Source organism: Entelurus aequoreus, linkage group LG01 (assembly GCF_033978785.1).
Source record: "Entelurus aequoreus isolate RoL-2023_Sb linkage group LG01, RoL_Eaeq_v1.1, whole genome shotgun sequence".
In the NCBI taxonomy this organism is placed as follows: Eukaryota; Metazoa; Chordata; class Actinopteri; order Syngnathiformes; family Syngnathidae; genus Entelurus; species Entelurus aequoreus.
In genome coordinates, this window is record NC_084731.1 from 48,258,742 (window position 1) to 48,270,351 (window position 11,610).

The following is an 11,610-nucleotide window of genomic DNA, read 5'->3' on the forward strand; positions in this document are numbered from 1 at the left end:
GAAAACAAACCAGCTCACAGCGAACACAGCATTGACAGAAAAAGCATTTAACGAGCGTTGTGGCTTGGAAGTCGGCGTTAAATCCTTCATTTACGCATTTTTACTTATTCGCATATCGTGTGAAAAAACGAAAATGTATTATTTGCGTCAGACTCGTCTCAGTGAACTTTAAAGCTTCTCAGGGTTAGCTTAGCTTGCTAGTTAGCTTAGCCTGCGCGCTACTAAGAAAGAGACGCGGAAGTTATCAACAACTTTGTGTGAACACGCCGTACTTGTTGGAGCCCACGTCGAAGAAGCGCTTGTTGTCCACAGTCATCGACGAGCCCTCCGGCAGCTGCGCGGGCTCCTCGTCCACGCCGTAATCGTCAATAAGTTTGGCCAAAGCGTCGCGGAACTCGATAAGTCCCTGCGCCGGGAGCGCAATGGTCTGACCCCAAGCCGGGCCCCCTGTTCACGGTCTGCCGGATCCTCAAGAACCGTCCCCGCTGGTTCTCTTTCAGGTCCATGTAGTACTTCCGATTCTCCCGCACTAGGAACTCGCTTTTCAGGGCCCGCCGCGGCTCACCCTGCACCATGCCCGGGTTGCTGCGACCCAACTGGGCGTAGTGTTCGATGAAGTCCCCCAAGTAGTCGCGGAACTCGACCGCCACCGACATAGACAGCGTGAGGCGGCTCTTGTTGCCACCGGCCCCGACTTCGGCTATCTTCAAGAAGCGGCCTTTGGCGTTCTGCTTGACGTCCAAGTAGAAGCGTTTGTTTTGGATGTCAACTCGCTTGGACGCCAGCTCCTGCGTCTCATGCTGGAGGCCGGAAGCCGAGCCCGTCCCTCCCGCTGTAGCGTGCATGGAACCGAAGCCTGGGCCCGTGGCTGCTCCTCCCTTGTCACTTCCACTGTCTCTGTCCGCCATGATGCTGCCTGCCTGCCTGCCGACTTTGGGGGACTCCAGTGAGAACCGTCCTCGTTTTCCCGGTGTAAAGCTGCGAGCCATTTGTCTCGTCTCTGTGGGCTTTTATCACGCTTTGGCAGAACAAAATACATCCTTTGTTTTCCATGTTTCCGGTTGTGGTTAGCACAACCAAAAACAACACAGTTTTTCTGCATTTTGGAGGCAGAATGACGGGTTTAACCAGCGTAGGGTTGCCCGGATGTCGGCCCTCACCCATTGTCCATTTTACTTTATTTTTAAAAGTATATTTATTCAAATAAATCAATTTATTTTTAGTTTTATAGTTTTTGCGTTATCTATAAGTAAAAAGTGTGAATATTTTCGTAACTTACTTTTTTTTTTATGTGATAAAATTAATTTTATTGGACTTCCAACATAAATTGATTTAGCAAAACTCAGTTCAAAGGTTTATATCAGACCTAAAACGTCAAGACCCGCCCACCTGCATGCAGCTGTGGAAGAATAAGCCCAGACACGTCTCTTCACGGAGCCCAAGGAAAACACTTTACCGAACTCAGTTAAGTAACAATTTATATTGTTAAAAGTCAGTATTTGCCAGGATTGAAATGTATACATTTCCAAAAGCATGGTTCAACGTTATATTTAGTTTGCTACTTCTCCCGCCGACCGCCATTTCGAATGTGCTCATTAACATTGTTTATAGCTGTGCAGTTTATAATTAGTGTTTTCTTTGCGTGGTAGTTTAATATTTTATTCTTCAGTTTATAAGCAGCTACATTAAAGCTGCGTCACTAGCTTGCATTAAAAGTTGCTAGCAGCTAGCTAGGTACACTTGACAGAGCTATCTGAAGCCCCCTCAGACCTGCTGTCCATGCACACTCCTAGGCAAAACGCTACTCTTGTAAGAATAACACTCATTGTGTAAGTCTCAATCTCAACACCCCCCCCCCAAAAAAAAATCTCACCAGTAGTCACCATTTAAAGGCCTACTGAAATGAATTTTTTTTTATTTAAACGGGAATAGCAGATCCATTCTATGTGTCATACTTGATCATTTCGCGATATTGCCATATTTTTGCTGAAAGGATTTAGTAGAGAAAATCGACGATAAAGTTCGCAACTTTTGCTCGCTGATAAAAAAAGCCTTGCCTGTACCGGAAGTAGCGTGACATCACAAGCGGTAGTGCTGCTCACAATTCCCGTTGTTTACAATGGAGTGAGAGAGATTCGGACCGAGAAAGTGACGATTACACCATTAATTTGAGCGAGGATGAAAGATTCGTAGATGAGGAACGTTACAGTGGAGGACTTCAAAGGCAGTAATGGACGTATCTTTTTTCGCTCTGACCGTAACTTAGGTACAAGCTGGCTCATTGGATTCCACACTCTCTCCTTTTTCTATTGTGTATCACAGATTTGTATTTCAAACCATTTTAGATACTATATCCTCTTGAAAATGAGAGTCGAGAACGCGAAATGGACATTCACAGTGACTGAACATGTAAATACAGGATTAATAATTCAGCTTTGCGAAGCTAAAAAAATAGAAGCTAACCTAGCTACGTAGCCAACTTGATAGCAGCAGTCTCAAATGCAGATAGAAACTAAATAAAAAAAAAACCTGACTGGATGGATAGACAGAAGATCAATAATACTATTAAACCATGAACATGTAAATACACGATTAATAATATTCCGCTTGGCGAAGCTAAAAAAACAGAAGCTAACCTAGCAACGTAGCCAACGTAATAGCGCCAGTCTCAAATGCAGATAAAAACTAAATAAAAAAAAAACCCTGACTGGATGGATAAACAGAAGATCAATAATACTATTAAACCATGAACATGTAAATACACGATTAATAATATTCAGCTTGGCGAAGCTAAAAAAACAGAAGCTAACCTAGCTGCGTAGCTAACTTAGATGTGGCGGCGGGCGTTCTACGCTTTTGACGACACCCCGGCCGCCATCAGAATTGGCAAGAAACATATATTTCCCCAAAGTTACTATATATATAGATATATAGATATAGATACTATATCCTCTTGAAAATGAGAGTCGAGAACGCGAAATGGACATTCACAGTGACTGAACATGTAAATACACGATTAATAATTCAGCTTGGCGAAGCTAAAAAAAACAGAAGCTAACCTAGCTACGTAGCCAACGCGATAGCGCCAGTCTCAAATGCAGATAGAAACTAAATAAAAAAAAAACCCTGACTGGATGGATAGACAGAAGATCAATAATACTATTAAACCATGAACATGTAAATACACGATTAATAATATTCAGCTTGGCGAAGCTAAAAAAACAGAAGCTAACCTAGCTGCGTAGCTAACTTAGATGCGGCGGCGGGCGTTCTACGCTTTTGACGACACCCCGGCCGCCATCAGAGTCGGCAAGAAACATATATTTCCCCAAAGTTACGTACGTCACATGCACATATCGACACGCACGTACGGGCAATCGATCAAATGTTTGGAAGCCAAAGCTAGACTCACCGTAGTGCGTCTGCTATCCTGCTCAAAACACAACACAACCTCCTGGTGTTGGTGTTGCTGTAGTCCGCTGCTCCACCGGCTCCAACTTTCTTATTTGCAGTCTCCAGTGTCCATTAAACAAATTGCTCAATCGCTTTATTAACAAGCGGTAACTGGTTGTAGTTCAAAAAGTAACGCACACACATACACGAGCTGCTGTTAGCCAAAAGTCACGATCACACACACTCAAGTTCTCCGCCAACTCACTCGCGCATGCGCGTTCCCCAAACCCTTAAAGACACAGTACACTAATGCAAATATCACAGATATTACAGTATGGGTGAGGGCCGACATCCGGGCAACTGAGCTACATACGGGTTCTTCGAGCCATAGCAACCAGACTGGCGTTGAAAACAAACCGTTGCCATTACTCTTTAACCTGTCGACCTACGCTGGTTAAACCCGTCATTCTGCCTCCAAAATGCCGAAAAACTGTGTTGTTTTTGGTTGTGCTAACCACAACTGGAAACAGGGAAAACAAAGGTTGTATTTTGTTCTGCCAAAGCGTGATAAAAGCCCACAGAGACGAGACAAATGGCTCGCAGCTTTACACCGGGAAAACGAACGGTTCTACTTGGACGTCAAGCAGAACGCCAAAGGCCACTTCTTGAAGATAGCCGAAGTAGGGGACGGTGGCAACAAGAGCCTCCTCACGCTGTCTATGTCGGTGGCGGTCGAGTTCCGCGACTACTTGGGGGACTTCATCGAACACTACGCCCAGTTGGGTCCCAGCAACCCGGGCATGGTGCAGGATGAGCCGCGGCGGGCCCTGAAAAGCGAGTTCCTAGTGCGGGAGAATCGGAAGTACTACATGGACCTGAAAGAGAACCAGCAGGGACGGTTCTTGAGGATCCGGCAGACCGTGAACAGGGGGCCCGGCTTGGGGTCAGACCATTGCACTCCCGGCGCAGGGACTTATCGAGTTCCGCGACGCTTTGGCCAAACTTATTGACGATTACGGCGTGGACGAGGAGCCCGCGCAGCTGCCGGAGGGCTCGTCGATGACTGTGGACAACAAGCGCTTCTTCTTCGACGTGGGCTCCAACAAGTACGGTGTGTTCACACAAAGTTGTTGATAACTTCCGCGTCTCTTTCTTAGTAGCGCGCAGGCTAAGCTAACTAGCAAGCTAAGCTAAGCCTGAGAAGCTTTAAAGTTCACTGAGACGAGTCTGACGCAAATAATACATTTTCGTTTTTTCACACGATATGCGAATAAGTAAAAATGCGTAAATGAAGGATTTAACGCCGACTTCCAAGCCACAGCGCTCGTTAAATGCTTTTTCTGTCAATGCAGTGTTCGCTGTGAGCTGGTTTGTTTTCGGTTGCTAGGGGATTGGTAGGCGGAAGTGACGTAGGTCCGCCCTCACCCTGTACTTAGCCGCTAAGACACCGATCGATCCCACCTACAACGTTCTTCTTTGCAGTCTCCATTGTTCATTAAACAAATTGCAAAAGATTCAGAATACTGTGGAATTTTGTCAAAGAAAACAAGAGGCTTTTCTATCGGGTCCGATGGGGTCCAACCACTTCCGTTGCTTTTGTGACGTCACGCGCATAAATCATATCCAAAGGAGTTTTTCAACCGGAAGTGTGGCAGGAATTTTTAAATTGCACTTTATAAGTTAACCCGGCTGTATTGGCATGTGTTGCAATGTTAAGATTTCATCATTGATATATAAACTATCAGACTGCGTGGTTGGTAGTAGTGGGTTTCAGTAGGCCTTTAAAGCAGGGGTCCCCAAACTACGGCCTGCGGGCCGGATAAGGCCCCCCAGCATCCAAAATCCGGCCCACAAAATTCTTTTTTTAAAAAATCTTTCCTTTCTAATCAATTTTCTACCGCTTGTTACACTTGGTGTCTCCGAGCCGCTCAGGTAAATCATATTGTCTAAAAATGAATTTTCCCATCGATAACGTGACAATGTTAAATGTTGATGAACATCAATGTTAATTGATGTTAAATGACAAAACGGATTATAAAGACAATTTATATATGTATATATACATATATACACACATATATGTATATATATGTATATATACACACATATATATATATACCGTAATTTCCGGACTATAAGCCGCTACTTTTTCCCCTCGTTCTGGTCCCTGCGGCTTATACAAGGGTGCGGCTTATATACGGCCTGTTCTTCTCCGACACCGACAAAGAGGATTTCGGTGGTTTTAGTACGCAGGAAGAAGACGATGACACAATGATTAAAGACTGACTTTTCATATACCGGTAGGCTGGTTATTTTGATAACGTACGGGCGAGCACTTTGTATTACTTTGCACCGTTGTATTATTTGTACTCTGCACGAATGCTGTTCGCCATGTCAAAGATGTGAAAGTTTGATTGAATGATTGAAAGATTTATAGTTAATAAATGGGACGCTTTGCGTTCCCAAACAGTCATCTCTGTCCCGACAATCCCCTCCGTGGTAGCAGGAACCCCTATATACTACGCTAATTACACATCAAAACCCTGCGGCTTATAGTCGGGTGCGGCTTATATATGGAGCAATCTGTATTTTCCCCTAAATTTAGCTGGTGCGGCTTATAGTCAGGTGCGGCTTATAGTCCGGAAATTACGGTATATATATATGTATATATATATATATATATATATATATATATATATATATATATATATATATATATATATGTATATGTATATATATGTATGTATGTATATATATATATATATATATATATATATATATATATATATATATATATATATATATATGTATATATATGTATGTATATATATATATATATGTATATGTATATATATGTATGTATATATATATATGTATGTATATATATATATTTATATATATATATATATATATATATATATATATATACATTTATATATATATATATACAGCCTGGCCCCCGGCCAAATTTTTTTAACCCAATGCGGCCCCCGAGTCAAATAGTTTGGGGACCACTGATTTAAAGGGTCATTTTTCAAAATTTTCTTCCGTGGGTGCATGCCCCCGGACCCCCCTACTGTTGCTAGGTTACCAACTTAGACCACCGCTGCTACAAAAAAATCTAGAGGAAACACTGCAATTGAGTATATTAGGGTGTAAAAAAAACAGATATAAAGGGCTCTCATCAGGCTTATATATCCAAGAGGTTAGACATGAACCATAACTTGTCTTTTTTTTTTTCTCTCTCTCTCTACAATGACAGATGGTATGGCCCTGTAATTTGTGCAGCACTGTTGTACCAACCAAGAGTGATTTTTTAAAGCATTACAGACTGCACCATGGGACCTTTGGGCACAGCCATGCCTTGCCTTGCATTCATATAGGTTGCCATGCTCTTTTAAATGCTGGAGTTCCCTTCGCTCTCATCTGTCAAGATACCACCCAGAAGTCAAATTCCTCAACTCACCTCAAGTAAGTCCTTCATTCACCTGCCCTCTGTGTAAAAGGACGGTGCCAGGAGCATCAATGATATGATGACCAGAACGTATACAGTTGGAGAAGACAGGAAGTGGTTGCCAAGTCTCCTGCTGGGGTGGCAGAATTTAAGGAAAGATGGCCTGCCCTCTTTGAACCATTCCAGGTAAATGATTTATCATTCTATTTTTCCTGACCAAGTTTCCATTGTGATTTGGACATGACATACTAGACTCACTTTTTGCCTGAAAATGTATACTAAAACCTTTAATATCAGTAACGGTCAACATTTGCTGTCTTACAGATAAGGCTGCAGCTAACGATTATTTTTCTATCGATTAATCTATAGATTATTTTTTTCGATTATTCGGTTAATCTATAGATTATTTTTTTCGATTAATCTATAGATTATTTTTCCTTTTACCGATTATTTTTTTTATTCAAAATGAAGATGAAAAAATAAATGTAAGCCAGTTTTTTCAAAAGGCATGGCTTTTATTTACAAAAAAAAAAAGTATGGCCACTCAGTCAACATTGACAACAACATGACTAAATATTCTGTAACAATGTAAACATTTAAAACTTTTAACCTTTAACAAAATTAAAAGTAGCTTATTTGCTTTTTAATGTGCAAATATAAAAGTCAACATCCAGTGCAAATCTTAATATTCTGCAATAGTATAAACATTTCAAAAGTAAAAGTATTGCTTATTTTGCTTTAAAATGTGCAAAAATAAAGATAAACATCCAATACAAAAAAGTGTAAAACGAAATATTCTGTAACAACAGTGTAAACATTTCAACAAAAGTGAAAGTGTTGCTTATTTGCTAAAATGTGCAAAAATAAAGATAAACATCCAATACAAAAAAGTGCCAATCTAAATATTCTGGAGCACTGTAAACATTAAGTATTGCTTTTAAAATGTGCAAAATAAACATCCAGTCCAACACAGTTCACAATAACCAATTCTACTCATTCCAGTGAGTGACTAACAGTTGTAATGAAGAAAGGTTAGCATGTCTACATGCTCTGGTTCTTTTCTTGTTTACAATATTCCCAGCAGCTGAAAATAGGCGCTCAGAAGGGGTCGATGTGGCTGGAACTGAGAGGTAATTAGCGTTCACCTCAAGCCAGGACTGCGAGTGAGCTGAGCTGCAGTTTAAGTTTCTAGAAGGTCAACGGGCTCATAGTGATGTTACTAGTAGTTGACTGGGAGGTGTTTATTATCATTTGGGGAGAGTCCGCTGCCTGATGCTCACCTGCTAAACACCTATCTGCTCGACGCTGAAGCGCTGACTACATGCGCTCTGAATACACACTGCTGATTGGCTGATAATGCTTCGTGTGTACCAATCAGATGGTTGTGTGGGTGGGACAATGCTGCGTGCTGAGACAGAGGCAGAAGGAGCGAAGTAACTTGTTAAGACTTAAGCAGCTAAAGTTAGCTTTAGCTTAGAAACTCATTCGGTACACCCCCGTACCGAACCGAAAGCCCCGTACCGAAACGGTTCAATACAAAACACGTACCGTTACACCCCTAGCAGATACAAATGACACATTCATGTTTCTGTGTAATGATGACAAGGTATGCTCACGCGGACGATTGACTAGTTGATGGTTGATGGTTTTCTTTTCAAATGTTCGTTCATAGCCGTTGTGCTGCTATGATAGGCCATTTCCGCTCGACACAGTGTGTATACAACAACATTATTAGGCTGTGTATTGAAATACTTCCACACTTTTGACGACTTTTGGCGTGATTTTTCCCCCTCGCTCGCATCGTCTGCTTTGATCGTCTGCTTTGCGCTTCGCCATGACGGTAGTGTGACGTAAATATACGACACGTCGACGCACAAAAACGGCGTCGACGTATTTACGTAACCGATGACGTCGACTACGTCGACGCGTCGTTTCAGCCTTCCTTACAGATTAATGAAGAGTTCCGAAGGTGCACTGTTGTTCCACTGGAATCAACATTTATGTCCCAGCTGGACAGGTACACTCCGAAACTCCTGGAGCTCTTCAGTGCAAAAGGTGGAGTGACTGGACAACACATTAAGAACTTGTTGATGGAACTGATACAGGTGGGTTAAAAGAAAACTGAAACTGTAATCATGCTCTAATAACGATATCACAGATTTGGAGTAAAATTGCCAACAAAATTCATTTATTTATTCTTCTTCTATTAACTCTAGGACCAAAGTGCCTCTGCAGTGATGAAGAGAGATGTGACTCTGAGATGCCACATAGAGTGGGAGAGAGCGGACAGGAGCTAATCTCTGACTACTGTGTAAGTATTGTTTAAAAGCAGGTTTGGATCAGTCTGATGTACAAGCTTAAATTTGGTTTACTTATGTGAACTGACTGAACCAGCAGTTGTCAGGTGGAGGTCGAGCATGCAGCTAATTGGCAGGAGCCCCAGGATAGCCAATTAGCATAGCACCACAGAGTGATGCCTTTCTGTCATGTTTCTGTTTGCCCTAAAAAAAACAATGCAAACAAAAAATACTCCCTTAAACAAGCATTAAAACATTTACTATATATATATATATATATATATATATATATATATATATATATATATATATATATATATATATATATATATATATATATATATATATATATATATATATATATATATATATATATATATATATATATATATAAATAACATAGTACTGTTTGTTTGTTTGTTTTAATTTCTGGTGGTTCTATTCAGGTTTTTTATATGCAAATTAAAAATGCCAATAAAAAGCATGTGGCTGGAAATGCATCTATTGTACCAAGTTTAATGTACAAGATCTCAAATTAGAATTCAAAAGTTTTCAGAATGGTCTTCACAAAAGTAATCATTATCTGAATTAAATCACACAACTTATATTAAATATAAAATTAGATGTTTGTTTTTTTTAAATTACTGTTTTTGTATCTCAAAGGGAACTGCAGAGACCACTGTTCATGAGGATCTGGAAATGAAGAATATGAGCATCTACATCTGTCGTGAGCCAAATGCAGTAGGAATCATCATTGAGGGAGTACCAGTCCTTACTCATCTTGGAAACCTGGCCAAAGCATGCTGCCTACTTCTGGGGTTGACGTATGCACTTAATCTTGAGTATCCATCCAAACTTTCCAAAACATTTGAGGTGTTTCAAAGACTTTTTGTGGGACTCGACACACTGTGCCCAAAACCAACCCCCAAATTCATGACTCTCAAAAACAAGCTTCTAGCTTAGGCAGTGAGCCATGACTGTCAGCTTGCACTTTTGAACAGCTATTTTCTTGTGTCTGTTCAAAATCAATCAATCAATCAATCAATGTTTATTTATATAGCCCTAAATCACAAGTGTCTCAAAGGGCTGTACAAGCCAAAATCATTATACATTGTTCATTGAGTGGAATTCTTCAGATTGTTGTCCTGTTCAGGTTTTATACAAAGCTCCAGGTCATTGTTTCTGGTGTGTAAATTAAGTTTTTTTATGTTTTATACACACAAAATTGCCCCAGCTCCAGCTGGTCAGAAAGAGGGATCTGTGAGTTGTTCAAGTTAAAATGTTTCAAAATATACACACTGAAAGACACTATGGTGAAGGTGTTCTGCTTGTGAATTGTTACAGAAGTACAGATAATCTTAATGTTAAATTGTTTTAGCAAGAAACTGTACTGTGAATGTTCTAAGTAAATCTTGAGATGCTGAGGTCATGCATTCTTTTATGCACTAAATAAGTGAAGTGAATTACATTTATATAGCGCTTTTTCTCAAGTGACTCAAAGTGCTTTACATTGTGAAACCCAATATCTAAGTTACATTTTAAACCAGTGTGGGTGGCACTGGGAGCAGGTGGGTAAAGTGTCTTGCCCAAGGACACAACGGCAGTGACTAGGATGGCGGAAGCGGGGATCGAACATGCAACCCTCAAGTTGCTGGCACGGCCGCTCTACCAACCGAGCTATACCGTATACTGATGTTCTTGACTTTTAATACTCTCCAGCTTATTGACACGGTTAGGATATGGCTTGTGAAAAATATTTGATAATATGTATACGGTTAAAAAAGAAAACTACTGTGAAGGTGTTCTATACAGTACTTTAAAAAGTTGAGGTTTGATTGATTGATTGAGACTTTTATTAGTAGGTTGCACAGTGAAGTACATATTCCGTACAATTGACCACTAAATGGTAACACCCGAATAAGTTTTTCAACTTGTTTAAGTCGGGCTCCACTTAAAAGGTCATGCATTCTATGCACTAAATATGGATGTTGACTGTTAATACTGTCCAGCTCATTGCCACTGTTTTTATATGGTAATGATTTAATAAAGGTTGGAATTTGATATGTCTTGATTTTTTTAATATTACCTGTATTCTAAGTAATTATTTTAAGCAGTTTCCATTTTCAAAACAAAGAAAGGTTAAGTTGGTCAAAATTAATAAAATTGAGTACAAAAATTATTTTTTCATTTAAATGTTACTTATTTTAATTAAGTCTTGTGTGTTTAATATGCTGATGTTTTTTTACATTGATTGTACTCAATTTGTTGGCTTTTTCTGTAAATGCAACTTAATCTTTTTGCATAAATCGAAATGCATATTATTAAGTTCTACTTACTCAAAATACCAATTACTTGACTAAACTAACAAAAATTGCTTGGAAAATGTTGCCTTATTTTTATTGAGTTAGATCTAGGCCTCATGAGGCACATGCACTAACCCATGTGCCAGGCTCCAGCACCCCCCGT

The 11,610-nt window shown here is 40.2% G+C and overlaps 1 pseudogene; it reads left to right on the forward strand.

Annotated features, from left to right (window-relative positions):
- Positions 1–1,478: 1,478 nt before the first annotated feature.
- Positions 1,479–11,160, forward strand: LOC133653909 (transcriptional activator protein Pur-alpha-like; annotated as a pseudogene).
- The last annotated feature ends 450 nt before the right edge of the window (positions 11,161–11,610 follow it).